The 20,712-nt window shown below is 34.1% G+C and overlaps 1 protein-coding gene across 15 annotated transcripts in view; it reads left to right on the plus strand.

Moving 5' to 3' along the window:
- The window catches only part of Gulp1 (GULP PTB domain containing engulfment adaptor 1), a 270,215-nt gene that overhangs the window by 94,626 nt on the left and 154,877 nt on the right, over positions 1-20,712 (plus strand). For 3 of the 15 annotated variants that reach the window (XM_078017716.1, XM_040294571.2, XM_078017714.1), the window contains one exon: positions 918-1,064. The exons of 11 other annotated variants lie outside the window; for them this stretch is intronic. The gene's annotated coding sequence lies outside the window, so the exon portion shown is untranslated. Of the gene's footprint in view, positions 1-917; positions 1,065-16,681; positions 16,707-20,712 lie in introns of those variants that run through there. One more of the 15 variants, XM_078017713.1, reaches the window with a different exon arrangement.

Genomic DNA, 20,712 nt, shown 5'->3' on the forward strand with positions numbered 1-20,712 from the left:
TATAAAAAATAAGTAAATAATCTATATACCAAATCATTCCAACAAAATGGCTGTAGAACTTTTGTTTTTTTCTGTATTTTTCAGGATAATCTACTTGTACTCAACTCCCCAAAAGATAAAGGGAAATTTTAGTTATAACCCTATGTGACCTTTATCAAACTTGTATTAAAAATTTCTTCACGTGAAAAATATAAATAACTATGATAGCATCTAAGTTCTTACCATATGCCAATCATTTACCCTAAGGATCTGCTATCTAGACATTAAAATATTTTATTGAAAAGGTAAAAAAAAAAAAAGATAAAGAGAGGGGGAAGTACTGGTGAAGGAAATCTTCCATATTATGTTATGTCCATGTACAAATATACCACTCCTGCTTATATATTTAATTATAATTTACTAATTAAAATATCAATAACAACAACAGAAAGGAGTTTAGCAGAGTAGAACAAGTAGATCAGGTGAACAGAAAAGGATAGTACTGGGGAATGAGATTGATCAATTATAATTTGTGCATATACAAATATGGCATAGTGAATCCTATTATTTCTAATTATAATGTACCAATAAAATAATGAAAGATATAAAAAAAAGAAGGCCATGTGAAGACACTCAGGGACTCCAGGTGTCTCCTATTACCTGTTGATGTAGCCACATGCTGTGGAGAAGCCACCAGAAGCTGGAAGACAAAGGAGACATAACCTCACCTTTAGTTTACTGAGGAAGTGTAGCTTTTTCAATACCTTGATTCAGACTTCTGGCTTCCAGAATGACGACAGAATATATTTCTATTCTTTTAAGGCAGCCAGTGTATGGGTGGTAATTTGTTTTGGCAGCCCCGGGAAACTAATATACCGCTGTTTCTGTAGTCTCCTATTATTTAGAAGTAAGTTACTGAGTCTAGATTACATTTCAAGAGCACAGGATCACAAAGGGGCAAGAAAATCAGCAGGCAGAGATTGCCGGAAATCATCTTAGAAGCAACCTGCTCCGTTTGACTTCGCTTCCGGCTATCTCCATTTGTATGCTGTGTCTACACGTGGAACAAACTCAGTAGATCAGAGGTTAGAATCATTATCTCACATTCTCAAAATCATGATCTTTCATTTGTATTTACTGCCTCTATGATCAGAATTACTATTCACCTGAATAATCAAATTGGAAAACTTAGAGTCAAGTAAAATTTCTTCTCATTTAAAACGTCTATCCTTACATTGATTAGCTATTCTTTTTCATTCTATTCTCTGCATTTTTATCATTTACAACTCCTTATTTTTAATGTCTTACCTACTGTTTTCAGGCTTTTATGATAGCTTCCAAAAGTAGTTTAATAATCTTTAAATGTTCAAGTCTTTCTAACCCTTTCCTCTTCAAATCTTTCCTGCCGAGTGGATATGAAACCCACATGGGATAAGGTCATTCCTTTTACTTAACATTTTTCTTTGGGTGTCTCCCTTCTTTATAAGCCAGATGACAGTTACTTAGCAGGAAATAGTCCCTGGTGATCTGACTTTTGACTTCCTGATTTCAATTTTATATTTAATCATTACTTCACATACATCTATAGAATTGTATAAAATTGCAAAACATCTTGTGTTCTCCATTTTTTGGTTATACAATCTCTTTTTCTACCGAGTAGGTGTTTTTTAAGATTCAAAATACCTAGCAGGATGATTAATACTAATGGTTAGCAAAAAATAGATTTTTATCCATTTAAAACTAATGGAAAAGATGAAAGAGTAGGAAACAGAAAACTCTTAAAACTCAACAAAATTGCTAAATGTTTATACGAGGCTAAACTGGAAATAAAGAAAAGAGAAAAGGATTTATGGCTGATTATGGACAAGGACTGTGAAATTTAAGGATAGGGTTAAAGGAAATATAAGTTCAATGTAAATGTGTAGAAGTAGAAAGTAAAAAAAAAAAGTTTACAAAAAGAAAATTTTGATCTTAGATTATAAATATAGTTTAATCAGATGAAGACACATCAAGGGAACAAAACTTCAGACCAATATCCATAAGGAACATAGATGCAAAAATTTTTAATAGAATACTGACAGAAATCACATACAAAAACACATTAAAAAGATAGTGCACCATTATAAATTGAGGTTTGTCCCAGGGATGCAGGATTGGTTCAACAAATGGAAATCAATAAATGTAATTTTTCATATCAATAGACTTAAAGATAAGAATCACATGATTATCTTAATAGAAACAGAAAAAGTATTTGACAAAATATAGCATCCATTCATGTTCTAAATACAAGAAAAACCAGGGATAGCAGGAACATACCTCAACATTGTAAAAGCTATATTTATTAAATCCATTCTAATTGGAAAAAGAATTCTCTCTAAAAACTGGAACAAGACAGGAATGCTTTCACCACTTTTATTAAATCTAGTCTTTAAAACTGTGACATAGCAATTAGGCAAAAGAAGAAAGTAAATGAATATGAATAGGAAAAGAAGAGCTCAAACTGTCCCTATTTGCTGATAACACGATTCTTTATTTAGAAGACGCAAAAAACTCCACTAGAAAGCTTCTAGAACTCAAACAAAGTCAGCAAATTAGCAGGATATAAAATTAATACCCATAAATCAATTGCATTCCTATACATCAATGATGAATCAGCTGAAAGATAAATTAGGAAAACTACCCCATTCACAATAGCTTCAAAAATAAATAAATAAACAAACAAACAAATAAACAAATAAATAAAAACACTTGGGAATCAATCTAACAAAAGAGGTGAAAAACCTTTACGATGAAAACTACAGAACATTAGAGAAAGAAATTGAAGATCTTAGAAGATGGAAAGAGCTCCCATGTTCTTGGATAGGCAGAATTAATATTGTCAAAATGGCCATACTACCAAAAGCTCTATACAGTTTTAATGCCACTCCTATTAGAATTCCAATGATGTTTTTCACAGAAATAGTAAAAGCAGTCATGAAATTCATTTGTAAAAATAAGAGACCCAGAAGAGCCAAAGCAATCCTTAGTGAGAAAAATGATACTGTTACGCATCACAATACCAGACATTAAGTCGTACTACAGAGCTATAGTATTAAAAACAGCATGATATTGGCACCAAAACAGACATGAAGACCAATGGACCAGAATAGAAGACACTTGAGACAAACCTACATAAATACAGTTAGCTAATGTTAGACAAAGGTACCATAAACATACATTGTAAAAAAGATAGCCTCCTCAACAAATGGTGCCTGGAAAACTGGAAATCCATATGTAGCAGAATGAAATTTAACTGCTGTGTCTCACTCTGCACAAAACTCAACTCAAAGTGGATCAAAAATCTAGGAATTAGACCAGAAACCCTACACCTCCTAGAAGGAAATGTTGTCCTAACACTCCATCATGTTGGCTTAGGAACCGACTTCCTCAACAAGACTCTTAAAGTGCAAGAAGTAAAATCAAGAATCAACAAATTGGATTGTATCAAACTGAAAAGCTTTTTCACAGAAAAGGAAACAACCAAGAACATGAAGAGGGAACCTACAGAATGGGGGGAAATCTTTGCCTTCTGCAACTCAGAGCATTAACCCGGTATATATAAAGAACTAAAAAAAAATTATACCAGTAAAACATATAACTCAATTAATAAATGGGCAAAAGAACTAAACAGGCACTCACAGAAGAAATATAAATAATCAAAAAATACATGAAAAAAATGTTCGACATCTCTAGCAATTGAAGAAATGCACTCTGACTGGAGTGAAATGAAACTGAGGTTTCATTTCACTCCAGTCAGAATGGCAGCAATCAAGAATACAAGTAATAATAAATGTTGGTTAGGATGTGGGGAGAGAAGGTACATGTAGACATTGCTAATGGGACTGCAAATTAGTGTAACCACTCTGGAAAGCAGTATGAAGATTCTTCAAAATACTTTGAATGGAACCACCATTTGATCTGCTTATATCACTCCTGGATATATATCCAAGGAAGTTAAAATCAGTATACTACAAGGGCACAGTCACATAAATGTTTAGAGCATTTCTATTCCTAGTAGCTAAGCCATGGAACCAAACTAGGTACCTGACAACAGATGAATGGGTAAAGAAAATGTGATATATATACATAGTGAGGTATTACTCAGACATGAAAAAAATGACTTTATGATATTTAGTGGTAAATGGATAAAATTGGAGACAAATCATGCTAAGTGAAATAAGACAGTCTTCAAAATACAAATTTCAGATGTTTTCTCTGATATGTGGATTCTAACATACAACAGGTGGGGGGAATATTAGACAAAGGGGAATAAAGGGAAGGAAGGTGAGATAGGACTAGGAAAGACAGTGGGATGAATTACTGCATAAAGGCTGACAAATCTGAAAAACAATATAATGTCCCTGATTTTTAGAAATTCAAGAAAATAGGAATTAATGGATATCTTTTTTTTTTTTTGGTACCAGAAATTGAACTCAGGGGCATTCTACCACTGAGCTACATCCCCAGCCCTATTTTGTATTTTATTTAGAGACAGGGTCTCACTGAGTGGCTTAGTGCCTCAGCGACTGGCTTTGTACTCAAAATCCTCCTGTCTTAACCTTCCAAGCAGCTAGGATTACAGGCCTGTACCACCATGCCTGGCTGGATATCTTTTTTAATAGTACTAAATGTATATATCGATATCATAAAGACAGCATTTTACTCAATGGAGGAAATGCTAGTAGCATTATAAATAAGATCAGAAACAAGAGAACAAAGTTGATTGTCCTCACTTTCATTTAACATCACTGAAGGTACTACCCAATGAAATCTCATGCTAGAAATCAACTTCAGACTTAAGAAATGGAAAGGGGAATAAAGGGAAGGGAGGGGAGATAGGAATAGGAGAGACAGTGGAATGAATCTAATAAGACTTTCCTTGTATATATATGGATACAACACAGTGAATCTCCACATCATGTATAAGACTGGGATCCCAATTACAGTAACACATACTTCATGTTTGCATAAATATGTCAAAAATATACTCTACTGTCATATATAACTAAAAAGAACAAATTTAAAAGTTTAAATTCAAATGTATTTATCATGCTGGTTTTAAGATTTTGCAGTCTTAAAAGTTATGTTCTTATGGACATTGTAGTAGATTAGGTGGAGAGTGTAAAGAAGAGGATAGTCTTTCAAAATAGTGAGAGGTAAAATAAATCAAAGACAAAAATGGGGTGGAATGTAAGGAAAGTGGCAAAAGGATCTGGATATGTAAATCTCTTGTTTATTTTGATGCAATAGGTAAGGCTAACAGTATGATACTTGAAGAGACTCTCTGGGCAAATCCCGCAGTGGAAGACTGATTCATACCATACTCAGATGATATTTTATATGTTTAGATAAAAAGGCAAAGAACTGTTAAGCCACTGAAGAAATTAAAGAAAATCGTTTTCTTTTTATTTACCCTTTGAAGTTAACATTTATTATTTCTATGTGTGTAAAGTCTATTCCTCTTTTTATCTTGATGTGCAAATTAGTCTTTGCCTATACAGTGTTAACATTGGTTTTCATTTAGTAAAGAGTTTCGAAGAAAAAAATGTTTTGGATACTTAAATAATATGTAATTGCCAAGAATGGTTCCTTCATATGTTAATTGTCATCTTAATGAAATAATGAGGTCTATCAAGTGGTAGCTCATCACATATTGGTCTCTATATTGCAAAGTGCTAATTAGTTTACTGTAAAAGAATTATTTGTGCAAAGGCAGTACCATTCATTATACCAGAACCTTGACTTATTAGTGGTAACTGTATTTATAAAATAGTTTATTTTTAGCTCATGATTTTAACTGAGAATATTTAGTTCAGTAAATTTTTTAAAAATTAACAAATAACTTTTATACTTAAATTTGCATTTATAAAGAGTTAGATGAAGGAGAAGAGTAGGGTTTGCATTATTATGTGCAATACATGAAGAAATGAAAGTAGCTTCTCAGGAAATAAAGACAAATCATGAACTTCATATTGCATCGTTCATCATTTACGTGGCCTGACAGTCTAAACTAGGAACTTTTTGATCAGGTAACCATCTATAAAACAACACTTACTTAAGTAAGCAATCCATGATATTTTTTGATCACTTCTACATTTGAACAGTATAATTACTGTACTTAGATTGCAAGTAGGGGACATTAGTTCTGGGTATTTAAACAAAAAGAGCAAGTTCCAGAAAGAATATGGTTTTGCTTAGAGAATCAGAAGGTAATCAGATAAAATTATTCTCAGAAATGATAGGAGCCAGACTGTTTCAAGATCTACTCATAAATAAATCTATTCATATATATAGAGAGATTCATGGGTACTTCTGGAGCTAACTCTGGACCAGTAATGCATTTAATGTTGCCCCCTTTCTCTGCACCCCATTCATGAAAAAGAGTGCTTTTGGCCGAGCCTCAGTCATTGTCCTCTCCCAGGAACCTTGGTACTTCATGCACAGTTCTTCCAAATTGTCTGCACTCAGAGAGGGTAAGTCCCAGAAGGAAGTTCAGAGCTCTGAGACTAAGATCAGGAGTGGGTGTGGCATAAATAAAAACACTAGATATTGCAAAGCTCCCTTCTCAGAAGAGGCGTTCAAGAGCCATCAAATCACAATGGCAATAATAACTCCAAAAATAAAGCTTTTGCCAGTAAAAGGAATGTAGATAATGATAATGTTGCTCAGATCTCAGTAAGTTTCTATTACCATGAGAAATTTACTTTTTCTTTCTTTGGTAAATATATCTTTTGAGAGTGTGTGTGTGTGTGTGTGTGTGTGTGTGTGTGTGTGTGATGTTCCAGTTTTCACACCAGGCAGTGAGCATAAAAATGTAAACAACAGAATTACTCTTTGCTATTTATGGATCCTGTATTCTATTGAGAACTGAAAATAAAGCCATTGTATATGACATTAATTATAACATGGGTGGTATATTTGTTTCCCAGGGCTACTATCAGAAAGAACCACCAACTGGGGGAGGTGGAATTAAAAAAACAAACATTCCTTCTCTAACAGTTGGGGAATCCATCAAGGTGTCAGCCAGGTCACTACCCCTCCAGGAACTGTCAGGGAGGATCCTTCCTTGTTTCCTTCCTTTTCTGGAGACTTCTGGTGTGCCCCAGCTCTAGACAACAGAGCTTGTTTCTGGACGGCCTCCTTTCCTGTGTGTCTCTGTGTTCTCTGTTCCTCTTATAAATATACCAGTCATTGGATGGGAGCCCATAGGAAGTTCAGAATGATTTTTTGTCAGAATTCCTTGAGCTAATTATATCTGCAAAGAACCTATTTCCTAATGGGATCACCTGAGATTCTGAGTAGGTCTCAATCTTGTGGGGAACAGTATTTAACCAAATATGGGAGAATACAAAGTACTGTTGGTGTTCCTAGCAAGGTCGGGGGGAGAGGAGGGGGTGAGGAGGAGAAAGGGAGGGAGGGAAGGAGGGGAGAGAGAGAGAGAGAGAGAGAGAGAGAGAGAGAGAAAAGAAGAAGGAGGAGGAGGAGGAGGAGGAGGAGGAGGAGAAGGAGGAGGAGGAGGGGGAGGAGGAGGAGAGAAGGGATAATGACAAAGAAAGTAATGGGGCAGATGACAATAAGAAAACATTTTAAGGAATTTGACATTATCCTAACTCTAATGGCCTGTGTGGGGGTGGTGGTGACAACATAGGAGGGAATTAAGCAGGCAAATGACTTAAGAAGATTTGTGTTTTATAAAAATCACATTGGGTGCAATGTGGAGATGAGGAATAATCTGAGTAACATGGGAGGAAAAAGATAACAAAGACACAGCAATTATATGGGTTTGAAATGATAGTGGCTTCAAAAGGAGATGACAGTGGGAAAGGAGAGGATAAATAAAATTCTGATATTTGACAAAAGTGGAATTGGTATGTGAATTAAAGGAAAAGGATATAAGGAAGGAATCACATGATGGCTCAGGTTACAATCTTGTGAGTATATGTAGATGACAGTGTAGGCTGTGAGACTGTAGGTGTATGTGAGAGAGAAAGATGGATAAATAAATAAAAAAGAATACAGTTTTCCATATTTCTTTTCTTTTTTTTTTTTTTTTTGTACTGGAGATTGAACCCAGAGGCAGTTAACCACAGAGCCACATCCCCAGCCCTTTTTTATATTTTATTTAGAGACAGGGTCTGACTGAGTCGCTATGTTGCTGAGGCTGGCTTTGAACTCAAAATCCTCCGGTCTCACATCTGAGCTGCTGGCATTACAGGTGTGCACCACTGCACCCAGCAGTTTTGGACATTTCTTAGTTTGGGTTGCTAAGGAACTCCAAATCAATATGTTCAAAAGCTTGTTGTCTAATTGTCTACATAATACTGGTAAAGTTGAATCAGGAAGCCATCGGGTATAAATGGTACCTGAAATTGGAAATTTTGGGGGAAAACTTTCATATTATTACTATATCTAATAATGGAATATAGCAGAATTAAATGAATACCTTTGGAAATAATTTTCAGTGTCATAGGAAGTATCATTAGATATGACAAGTGAGAAGAATAAAACTGAGACAAGCTGTATCTATAGTAACATCTCAACACTATATATTTGGCTACAGTTAATAACAGATATTATAAGAAATGCACTTAAATATTAGCCTGGCTATTTCTGGATGATTTTATTTTTCTTCTTTTATCTTTGGTTTTATAACACAGTGTGTTCAATGAGCATATACTGCTTTTATAAACAGAAAAATACTTTTTTGGGATAAATTTCAGCACATAAAATGTACCTGAAATAAGATATTTACAAAGATATTTTACAAAATAAGCAATTGATTTCCAAAGAATGTGCATCTTTTGACTTAGAATAAAAAAGTTACAAGAGGATAAAGGACCATAAAACCTGGTTCAGTATTTATAAAATATCTTGAAATATGTAAGGGAATATAGATAGATTGCATGTCCTAAGGTTAAGTAGCTATTTGATAAATTGGGGAAACATTACTTTTGGAAATAATGTAGAAAATAAATTTAGATTGAAGTTTTTCTCATTTGATTTTGCAAACCATTATTAGTGAATGGGAGCAATATAATAACACACAGAAATAGATCATTTTATATAAGTCGTCACAGGTAATTCCAGGTTGCCTTATGTAAGGCGATTAGCCGTAACATTCCTGTTCAGATTTTACTAATTTATGTAAGCTAAAGTGGTATTTAGATTTCTGGAATGCAAAGTTAGAACTGTAATATTAAATGTACTTTACAAATCCATGGGTGTGCTGTGAGAACAGAACATATTTGCATGTTCTTCTGTTTTCAGAATATTAAACAACTATTCCACTAACACATCCTGGATGATATGATGATTCAATTAAAACTTTCATCCTTAGGCTATTCTGTTATTTTGGAGTTACCAAGAGATATTACAGGATAATTATATTCATAATAACTTTAATTCATGGACAAATGCTGGCAATTACCTGTAATAAAGAAAATTATTTGATCCTTATGTGGGAGTTTTTAAAAAATGTTTTTTGATAATAGCTTAAACAACATTATTTGCTTTGATTCATTATTAAAACTATGTGTTAATCTTGACCTGGATTGAAGTATAATTTTTTTCTGTTTAATTACAAAACTCAAACATCCTTTTACTTGCTAATGAGTATAAAATAAACAGATGCTCTTTCTTTAAAGTAGTTTTGAATAGATTCTAGTAATAAGCATACTAGAAATAAATTTATCTGTTAGTTATCATAAGAAAATATAGATAATGATACTTACAAGAGGAAATAAGCCCAAACATATTTCAGTGAGGATACCGAGTTTCCAAAGCCAGCTTATATCTCTTATATCACTTTATTAATGCAAAGAATAACTAAACAACTTTATGTATCCAAAGTTTTGGCTTAATTAGGACAACAAACATGAACTTTTCTGGAAAACATATCTGCTAGAAGTTTATGGGCTGATTATGCCCAGTCCTTGAGTGGAATTTTCTTAACTCCTGAATGAGTTTAAAAAATGTGTTATGGAATACTTAGCATAACAATAATCACAGTGATAATAATAACAATAGCCTACAGTTTCATATTGTGTAGTATGTATTAGTCACTGTTCTATCTATACAAATAGACCCATTTAATCATCACAGTGGAGTTTTGAGGTAGGGAACTTAGTTTATAGGTGAGAAAGCTTAGTCATCAACAGGTAAATAAATTTTCCTGCAGTCAAATGACAGAGATGAGAGTTGAATGCAGCTGTTGTTCTTATTCTGTCTACTACCCTACTTGTGAGGAAGACATATTAACACTGAAGAAAGGTTTTCAATAAAAAAGCCAATTAAACACCTCATCATTGTTCCCTTGTTGCCTTCTTATAGATGATCTGACATTCAGCTATGTGCTAGACATGTTACAATTTCGTCTTCTCCCACACTATAGTACCTCCTACCCCCTTGTATTTTATTCATTTCAGATTCCTTAACATAGCTTTTCTCCTACCTAATATTCAGTTTTATGGTTTTATATACAGGTATTTTAATATATACCATTATAAAGAAAGTTCAAAGTAAATCTCTTAAATTGTTTCATTAGAAAGGATGAAAACAAATTATTGAAATAGTAAAACATAAATATAACAATAGTAAGTTTTTAGAAATATGAAACTATTAGAACTTCTGACATTCCCTTGTATAAGTTAAGCACATACTTGATGTTAAATTACTTTTTGAGAAGAAAATTATAGACTTTTTTGTTTCTTATTATAAACCAAGCACATGCAACAATCTTTTACTCACAACTCAAAACCCTGGGTACAACAGAAAATAAATACATCATATATAATTCAATTCATGACTATGTTGGGAAATAAGCAGAAAACACACAGTAGGCCAAAAATATATTGCACTTGTAAAGGAAACCATATCTCAATACCTGCACAGGGAAGACTGTTAATCAAAGGTGTGTGTGGCCCCAAGACTGCACCATTCTCAAAAGGAAGATTTCAGATTGCTGGACAAGCAATGAGTTCAGGGATTAGTAACTGGTTGCTTAGTTGGAGTACAGTAGAGGAGCAATCATGTTTTTTAAACCAGCAGAACCATATTTTGTGGTGTGGAGAGTGAGTATATGAGGTTGGATTAAAGGAAAACTGTAAGTCCTCAGATGATTAACAATGATGAAGAGAATCAGAGAACTTATTACCAGGAGACCAAATATTAAAATAGTTCTTTTTTTAGTATGGTTTGTTTTCTTACTCTCACTGAAGTTAGATGGTAGCACTGAGATACAAAGAGTTAAATGAAGCAGAGAGCAATTAATCTGTAACAGCAGAAGGATATGAGAGATATTGCTTGAATAGAAAAGAGTAAATCAGAAGTCAAGTGAATTAAAAATTTGATCATTATTTCTTTTTAAAGTATCCCTCAGTAAATTAATAATCTCAAAGATAGACTGGGTATCTGAAAGATAGTAGAATAGGACTTTCTAGCACTTATGCCCCTGCAGAAATGCCATTTTGAAAAAACTATTCACATGCAAAAGTACTTTCACTAGATCTAAGGAGACCAGGTGAGAGATAACAGGATCTAGGGATAGCACAGAAGAAGATAAGGCTCATGAACTTGGGCAGAAGGAAAGGTTTACATTACTACATTCCTCGTCTCCCAAGCCCAAAGGGCCAGCTTGATGGGAGATACCATCCACTTGCAGAAAGGAGAGTGAATACTTACTTTTGCTTTGGACCTCAACACTGGGCCTCCCCTCTAAAAATCAGCACTGACCAGGTCCTGGAGACCCCAGACTTGAGGCCAGTTTCTGGGCTCAGAGTTTCCAGACCTGCCACAGTACTAGACCAGATACCACAATTTCAATCTGTAGGCCTGTTCAGCTGACTCACTATCAAGGCCCATCTGACTGTATGGCTGACCCTGGTGGCCCTAGATTTCAGACCTGCCCCTAATCCTCAGGTTCCAGGCCTGCTTCATGTTCTAGATCATCCTAGAGCAAGAATCAGCACATAAAGCCCTAGGTTTCAGGCCTGATCCTGTGCTAAGCCTCAGGCCCCAGGCTGGCACTTGTGGACACAGACTCTAGGACAGCTCAGTGTTGGGCTGATCCTATAACTTAAGCCTCAGTGTCACCCATCCCAGTGCTGAACTTGTTCTCACAGGTCCATGCCTCAGGGCTGCTCCTAGGGATTAGGTTCCAAACTGCCCACACAGATCCAGGGCCCAAGCCAACCCTAATGGACCTAGTTCTCAGGCCCATACCCACACACAAGAGTCTAGGCCAGTCCTCATAGACTACATTACAGGCCAGTTCTCATGGTACCATATTCCAGCCAAGGCTTACCTCTGCAGCTCTAGGCCCTCTCTTGTGGCCATAGCTTTACCTCCACAGACCCAAGTAACAAATCCAACTCCAGTGCATCCAAACTTATTGACTGAAGTGGCAGACAAACCTGACAGAAGACTTTAGCATCAAGCTCATTGTGGTCCACACGGGAGGATAGCCTTCCCAGAACCTGTAGTTGGGCTGACTGCAAAGAAGATTTCTCAGACAAAACCAATCTGCAAAGACTGGAAGAAGTTTACTTCAAATGTATAGAGGCCACAAGCATGAAGGACAATCTGTGAACATTACATCAGTGAAGAATCAAAAAAAGTTCTAGCATCTAACACAAAAAAATGGAGATGTATAAACTGCTTGACAATTCAAGTCTATTGTTTTAAGAAGCCTCAGTGAACTATAAGAAAATACAATGAAATAATTCAATGAAAATCAGAAAACCAATAAATGACCAAATAGAGAAAGTTATGAAGTGGAAATTATTATTTTTATAAACTATCAAATGGATTCTGGAGCTGAAAACACAATAAGTGAAATGGAAGATGAAATAGTGTCAATAGCAGAATTGATAAGGCAAGAGACTCTGTGAACTCAGATTATAAGAAAATATACAGTAAGAAAGGAAAATAAGGAAGAATGAAAATTAATGAAGGAATCTTATGAGACTTAAGAAATATCAGTTTTCCAGTTACATAAGTTTAAGAATGAATGCATGGGCTATCTCTCGTTCCACGAAGAGGTCCATGGAACAGGGTAGAGGAGAGTGTGGTTGTGGAGTCTCTATTTAAGATCTCCAGAGACCACCAGAAAGCAGGTCTGATTTTATTGCACAGTTACTATATATATATATATATATACATATATATATATATATATATATATATATATATATTCAGATAGTAGCAAAGCAGATTATAGGCAGCCACCAATACAATTTCTCGCCAACTGTCCTTGCAGCAACCAATCAAGGAGCAGGCTGTGGAGCAAGCAGTTGACTGCAACACATAGCCTCACACCCAGGTTTATGCCTATGGGGTAAGCAGTTTGTTGCTCATATTCCTAGCACTGGGGAGTGGTTTGACACTCAGAAGCCCTTAAGGTATGCCGTGTATGCGGTACTCCATGCACTTGTCCCCACAAGTGAAAAGAGTCAATGAATCAGAGAACTTAAAAAAAAAATAGCAAAAACTTTCCAAATCTAGAGAAAGAAAAATATCCATGTATAAGAATATCAAAGGATTCCATGTAGACTGAATTTAACCAAAACTATACAAAGACATGTTACAATCAAACTGTTAAAAATCAAAGCCAAAGATAAGACCTTGAAATTAGTGAGAGAAAAGTGGCATATCTTATATAAGGGAGTTGCAATAAGATTAGAAACAGACTTCTCAGAAGAAATCTCATAGGCTAGGGTGTTTTACTGAAGTATCATACCAAAAAAATAAAACAAAATAAAATAAAAAAATAAAACCTTGCCAATCAAGAATACAAGTAAAGCTGTTCATCATAAATAAAGGAGAGAGAAAAATTTTTCTGGATGGACAAAAACTGAGAAAGTTCATTACTAATAGACATGTCTTATAAGATGTACCAAAGAGAGCTCTTTCAACTGAGAATAAAGGACCATAATTAGTAACACAAAAACATGAAAGTATAAAACTCACTAGTACAATTAAGCATGCAATCAAATTCAGAAGACTCTAATACTGTGATGGTGGTTTGTAAATCACTTATATCTTCTTATGAAGGATAAAAGAAAAAGCATTAAAATATTAGCCATAATAATTTGATGACGAATATACAATATAAGAATGTAAATTTTAACATCAAAAGCATAAAGTGTGTAGCAGGAAATAAAAGCATTAAGTGTATGCAGTTAAAATTAGGTTGTAATCATCTTTAAAAGTTGTTTTAACTGCAGTGATATATGTAAGCCTCAAAATATATAGTTGTTACACATTATATATGAAGAGTAGGAAATCAAAACTTAACCACTAGAGAAAATCATCTAATCACAAAGGGAGAGAGCACCCAGATAAAGAAAGGAGCAAAGGCTCTACAAAATATTCAGAAATCTTTTAACGAGATGGCAGTACCAAGTCTTTACCTCTCAATTATTAATTTGAAGAAAAAAATGATAAATTTTCCAATCAAATGTTATTAGGGGATGGATGAATCACTAAAAAAAGATGCAATAAAAAAACTGTATGCCGCCTATAAGTGATTCATTTCACCTTTAAAGATAAAAATAGATTGAAATTAGAAGGATGGAAAAAGATTTCCTATGCAAATGGAAACCAAAGAAGAGCAGGCCTACCTACACTTATATGAGACTTTGAGTCTCAAACTGTAAAATGAGACAAAGAAGGGCCATGCATTAATGATAAGAGGAACAATTCATCACACAGATATAACAATTGTAAATACAAATGAACCCACAATGGGAATACAGAAATATAGAAAGCAAATATTAACAAATCTAAAGAGAATTATATAGCAATAAAATAAAATTAGATTTCTTCACTATGCCATATTGAACAATGGAAATTTCATCCTGATACAAAATCAAAAAGGAAACTTCAGATTTTATCTACATTTAGATCAAGTGGATCTGACATATGCACACATTTCACCCAATAGTTGCAGAATACACATTGTTTCAAGTGTACATGGAACATTCTTCAGGAGGGATCATATGTTAGGCCACAAAACAAATAATAACAAATTTTAAAAGACTGAAATTATATCAAGTATCTCTTTTGATCACAATGGTGTGAAATTGGTAATCAATAGGAGGGATTATGGAAATTCACACATGTGAAAATTAAATATACTTCTAAAAAGCCAGTGAGTCAAAGAATATATTAAAATAGAAATTTAAATATGTATTTGTAGACAAATGAAAATGGAAAGCTGACATACAAAACATGCAATGAAGCAGTAACAGTACTAGTACTAGCCGGGTAGTTTATAAACACACACATCTAAAACAAAAGAATGATAAAAAAAGAAAACACTTGAAATTATACTTCAAGGGAATAGAATAAGACTAGTCAAGCCCAAAATTAGCAGAAGAATAGAAATTTATAAGAAAAGAGTACAAGTAAATGGAATAGAGCAGAAAACCAATAAAAAGATCAATAAACTAAGAGTTAATTTTTTTGAAAAGTTTACTATTTAGCTAGACTGCATAAGGTAAAAATTAGAAAAGATTGAAATTCAGAAATGAAAAAGAATACAGTTGAAGCCACAGATATGTGAGGGATCCAGACTCCTGTGAATAAATATGCGTAAACACATTGGATGACCTAGAAGAAATGGGTAAACATACCACTCGCTAACACTAAATGCTGAAGAAAATGAAAATCTGAATAGACCAATAATGATTCAGAAGATTGAATTAGTAAATCAACTCCTATCAAAGGAAAGCACAGGGTCTGATGGCTTTGTTGCCAGATTCTAAAAAGTAGATTTTAATTCTACAAAGTAAAATTTAATTCTAATTCTAATCCTTATACTCTGAAAAAAAGCAAAAACTTCCAAACTTATTTTACAAAGTCACTGTTACCCTGATACTAAAACCAGATAAGGGTGTTTTCCTTTTTTGGTTTTGTCTTTTGGGTCAGGGTCTTGCTAAGTTGCTTAAGGACCTTGCAAAATTGCTGAGGCTGTCTTTGAACTTGGAATCCTCCTGCCTTAGCCTCCTGAATTGCTGGTATTATAGGCAGGCACCATCACACTGTATAGGATAACCATATTATAATAAAAGAAAATAACAGTCCAATATTTCTAATAAATGTAGATGCAAAAACCCTCAACACATTTATATGCAGATTTGATATTTCCCAGATAATTTCAGTTGCTTCCCATTGCAAGGCTTAGGGTGCCAAACTGTTTCTTCAATGTCTCATTTCTTCTTCAACCACATCTATGATCATCTTGTCCTTTTTTTCCACTCCTCATCCTTATTGGTCTATTTTCTTAAAATGCCACATTTTTTTGCCATCAAATCTTTGCTGCCATGCTTCCTTCTGCATGGTAAATATTTTACTAAAATATTTCAAATTGTAGTATTGCAACCCATCCAGCACAAAACAGTTCTCCTAATGCAGGTGGGTTGGATTAAGAAAATAAGAAATTATAAGAAATAAGGAAAAAGACTCATTTGTGAGTGGAAGTAGGACTTGGTGGGTGATCCAGCTGTGGTGGAGGCTGGCTCTAACCAAGAACAAGAGCCTGCGTGTTTTGTTATATAAGGTATGAGAATGAAAGGGTTTCAGTGTGGAAAAACCTTGATTTCAATAGCAATATGTGCCCATCTCTTCTACCTCCAGGAAACTGAGATTTGAATTCAAGGCTTTTGAACTAGGCAAGCATGGAATTCAAGGCAAGAATGGAATTCTCCTCATCTACAGGAGTCATCTTGCAAATAGATGTTCTCCCTGGAACTCCTGCACCACAGGGTTCCCAGAAGCAGTGTCTCCCTGACCAGAGTTTACATAGTTCAAAGCAGTGATTTTATTTACTGCTCATGACATTGTACCTTAAACATTAATCTTCTGATTTTTTTTAACAATGGTTAAGACACTATTATAATAGACTCCCATAGCACTTCATTTATCTTTTTAAAATTTGTTCTCAATTATTATGTACAATTATCTCTCCACCCCTCTCACCCAAAATATGTTTTTTCCTGAGAGTGCATAAGCAAACACTGAGGCATAAGTTATTTCTATCTTGGTCACTCATATAATGTCAGCCACAATAGCTTCCCAGTTAATATTGTTTAAAATAAGAGATCGATGGGTATATTTACTATTAATTTTAATACTGGGTTATTTTTTGAGATAGTGAACTTATGTTACTATCAGATTTTTAATTCTCTGATACTATCTTTAAACAAAAGATATATAATTTTTAAAATCTATATTTTCATCTTATATACTAATTAAAGTTAAATGCTAAAATAATCATTTTGGGGACAAATGATATTATGTAAGTGGGTTCATAGATTTTTTAAAGAGGTGTTCTTATTTCAATTTGCTTTTTAAAAATGAAATTTATTTTAATGTATTTAATTAACTCGGTGTTGCTTTATAAAGAAAATGTGTTTAGTTAGAATCGATAGAGTTTTACATACCTGTAGCTGGTGACTATGTTGTTGTATTCAGTTTCAGTCTACTTCGCTGAATTTTTTTCCGTATTCTTTATAGGAAAAAAAAATACATGAATACATTTTAATTGCAGTATTAACTACTTCTAGGTAACCATTTAAAATTTATTCTTATAACTTACTAGTTGCATATTTTTATAGTTTAATTTAGCAAGGATTAAGTGAAGGGCTTGAAAGCCCTCCCAGAGCACTCAAAAGAAGGCTAAAGCTGGACAGTCTGGTTGTCAGTGATGCGTCAGTTCCCCAAAGAATGCAATACTATAAATCATGAAAAGGAGTATTTTAATTATACAATGATAGAAATTCTTCTGATTTCTTCCAAACACAAATGCAAAATAATTACAATAATTTATAATTTAATTGCAATTAATTTGAGTGGCTCTTCTATAATTATGAAATGCAACTCGAACAGAGTGAGTAGTGGTATCTGGAGACTCTTTTCAATCCCTTTGTATCACATTTGAATTATATCTTTATGGAATAATGATATAACCAGAGTAAATGAGTCACCATGGGATAAGTCTTCAGATGTGAGAATGAAGTGTTAAGATGATTTAAAATACTATTTATGAACTTACACAGAGTTTATTGGCTTTGATTCACAGTCCCAGAATTAGTTTACAAATAACTAAAATTTCTAATTATAGATTAATATGATCCTGATAATTTTCTCTGGAGTTCTTTGTAGCCTCTGATTAGAGTAAGAATAAATATAAGGGAATAGTGTATTTCGCAGATAAGAGTAATGAGCACATTTTGCAGCTTAAAAAAAAAAGACTATAGAATGAAGGTTACTAAGGTTTCTGTCTCTCAGGGCTAGGAAGAATGATCTCTAATGAAATCTATTTTATCTAAGCAATAAAGCAACTTTATCTCTGAAGACTGCAGGGCTTATATATCTGTCTGTGAAATGTAGCTCAAGATACTGAAAAGTTTAATGGTAATTCCTGGCGGGTGGTTTTTTGAAGAGTTGCATGGTAATTTGGAGAATGTGACACTGATTCTGCTGCCCTAGCAAATTTCAAAGAAAAGTGAGTTTGGGGAAAATGTTAATGTCTGCCCACATCCTAGGTCAGTGCAGAGCAAATCAGTAAAAAGGGTGTTTGAAATTGGGCACGCAACAAATAGAAAAACCTAGAGTATGCCCTTAGAAAAGGAGAAGTAGTTGAAAATAAATGAATTAAATTGCAATTGATGCCAGTTTTCTAATGGTCAAATTCATCTTTTTCTATCACAGGGGTAAAAAGCAAAAGATTATATCATGCCAAACAAAATAAACCAATCCCAAAAGACTAAAGGCCGAATGTTTTCTCTGATATGTGGATGCTAATTCACAATAAAGCAGCTAAGAGTGGGGGCAGCTAGGGAAGAATAGAGGTACTTTGGATTAGGCAAAGGGGAATGAAGGGAAGGTAGGGGTACGGGGGTAGGAAGGATAGTAGAATGAAATGGATGTTATTACCCTTTGTATATACGTGATTGCATGACATGATTCTACATTATGTACAACCAGAAGAATGAGAAGTTGTACTCCGTATATGTGTGATATGTCAGAATGCATCCTATTGGGCTGGGGATGTGGCTCAAGCGGTAGCACGCTCTTCTGGCATGCATGCGGCTTGGGTTCGATCCCCAGAACCACATACAAAGATGTTGTGTCTGCCGAAAGCTAAAAAATAAATATTAAAATTCTCTCTCTCTCTTTCTCTCTTTAAAAAAATGCATCCTATTGTCATGTATATCCAATTAGAATAAAAATTTAAAAGCAAAAGATTGTTAAGAACTGAAAGAAAATATAAATATAGTCTTAAAACTGAGTGTTAGATTAAGAACGAAAGGAAAATACTTGCATAATTTTAAAATATCTGGAGGTGTAACATGTACTAAGTCCAGTCATTCTCAGTTATAATTGAACTTCATCATTGGCAGCGTGATAAAACTAATCAAGATGCCCCAGTGCTCTGGTGGAGGAGATCCCTGACTTACAAAGCCCTTTGCCAAAGATCTTTTGCCCATTTTGTGATTAATTAATAAAGGGATGTTTTTGACCGATAACTAAGAAGGAAAATAAATTATCTAGAAAAAAAGTAAGAAATACACTTTAAAATTATGAGTTTATATTTCCAGTATTTTTTTTTTTAAAAAAGCATCCTTTTCATTCTTTAAGATCAAGTTCTTATATGAAATTTCTCTCTGTCTCTCCTGCTCTGCGCCCCTTTTTTCTCCTTTCCCCCTACTTCTATTCTTTATCTGGGAGGGAATAACATGGTCCTTTGGGATGATGAAATTGTTCCACAGTTAGATTATGTTGATGCTTATGCAATCTTGTAAATATCCTAAAAGCAATTGAAATTGCATTTCAAGGAAATCTATGGTATGTTAATTATTTCTCAAGTAAAGGAATTTTTAAAAAAGTGAGATTTCAACCAAAGGTCAACTAAGGTGACAGGAAATAAGTCAAGTACAGGATAGCAGCCTATCTCATTCAGATTGATTACAGAAATCACAAGACTAGACACTCTGTAAGGATTCAATTGATATGTCCTTTCAGTTCTTACCAATTTTCTAGTTTTTTATTCTTGTGCTGGAAGACATGGACTGACAATCAGAAACTTGGCCTCAGATGCGGCTTTAATTCACCTACAGCAGTTTGTGGGCTTTGTGTCCTACATCCTGGAAAAGAAGACTGTGACTATTCTTAGATAAGATTTGCTTTTTATGAGAATAAGTCACAGATAGTGAGCACTTTAATATATATAATGTTCAATGAAAAGGTGAATTTAAAGCACACAAAGCCAGCCTGGTGCAATGGCACATGCCTGTACTCTCAGCTCCTTGAGAGACTGAGGCTGGGGAATTGCCAGGTAGAGGTCATCCTGAACAGCATGGCAAGAACCTGTCAACCACAACAAAAAAACATTTACCGCATTTAATCAGATGTTGGCTTTCTTCAGTAAATGCCATATCATGATGGTGAAGGCTGAGTTAAAAAAATTATTATATTATCTGTTTTTAAGAAGTTTTGGATACCTGGAAATTATTTATTTATTTATTCATTCATTTATTTATTTTTATATTTATATATGACTTTTTAATTTATATATGATAGCGGGTTGCATTACAATTCTTATTATACATATAGAGCACAATTTTTCATATCTCTGGTTTTATACACAGTATATTCACACCAGTTTATGTCTTTATATTAGGACATTTTTCG

Source organism: Ictidomys tridecemlineatus, chromosome 7 (genome assembly GCF_052094955.1).
Source record: "Ictidomys tridecemlineatus isolate mIctTri1 chromosome 7, mIctTri1.hap1, whole genome shotgun sequence".
NCBI classification, from domain to species: Eukaryota; Metazoa; Chordata; class Mammalia; order Rodentia; family Sciuridae; genus Ictidomys; species Ictidomys tridecemlineatus.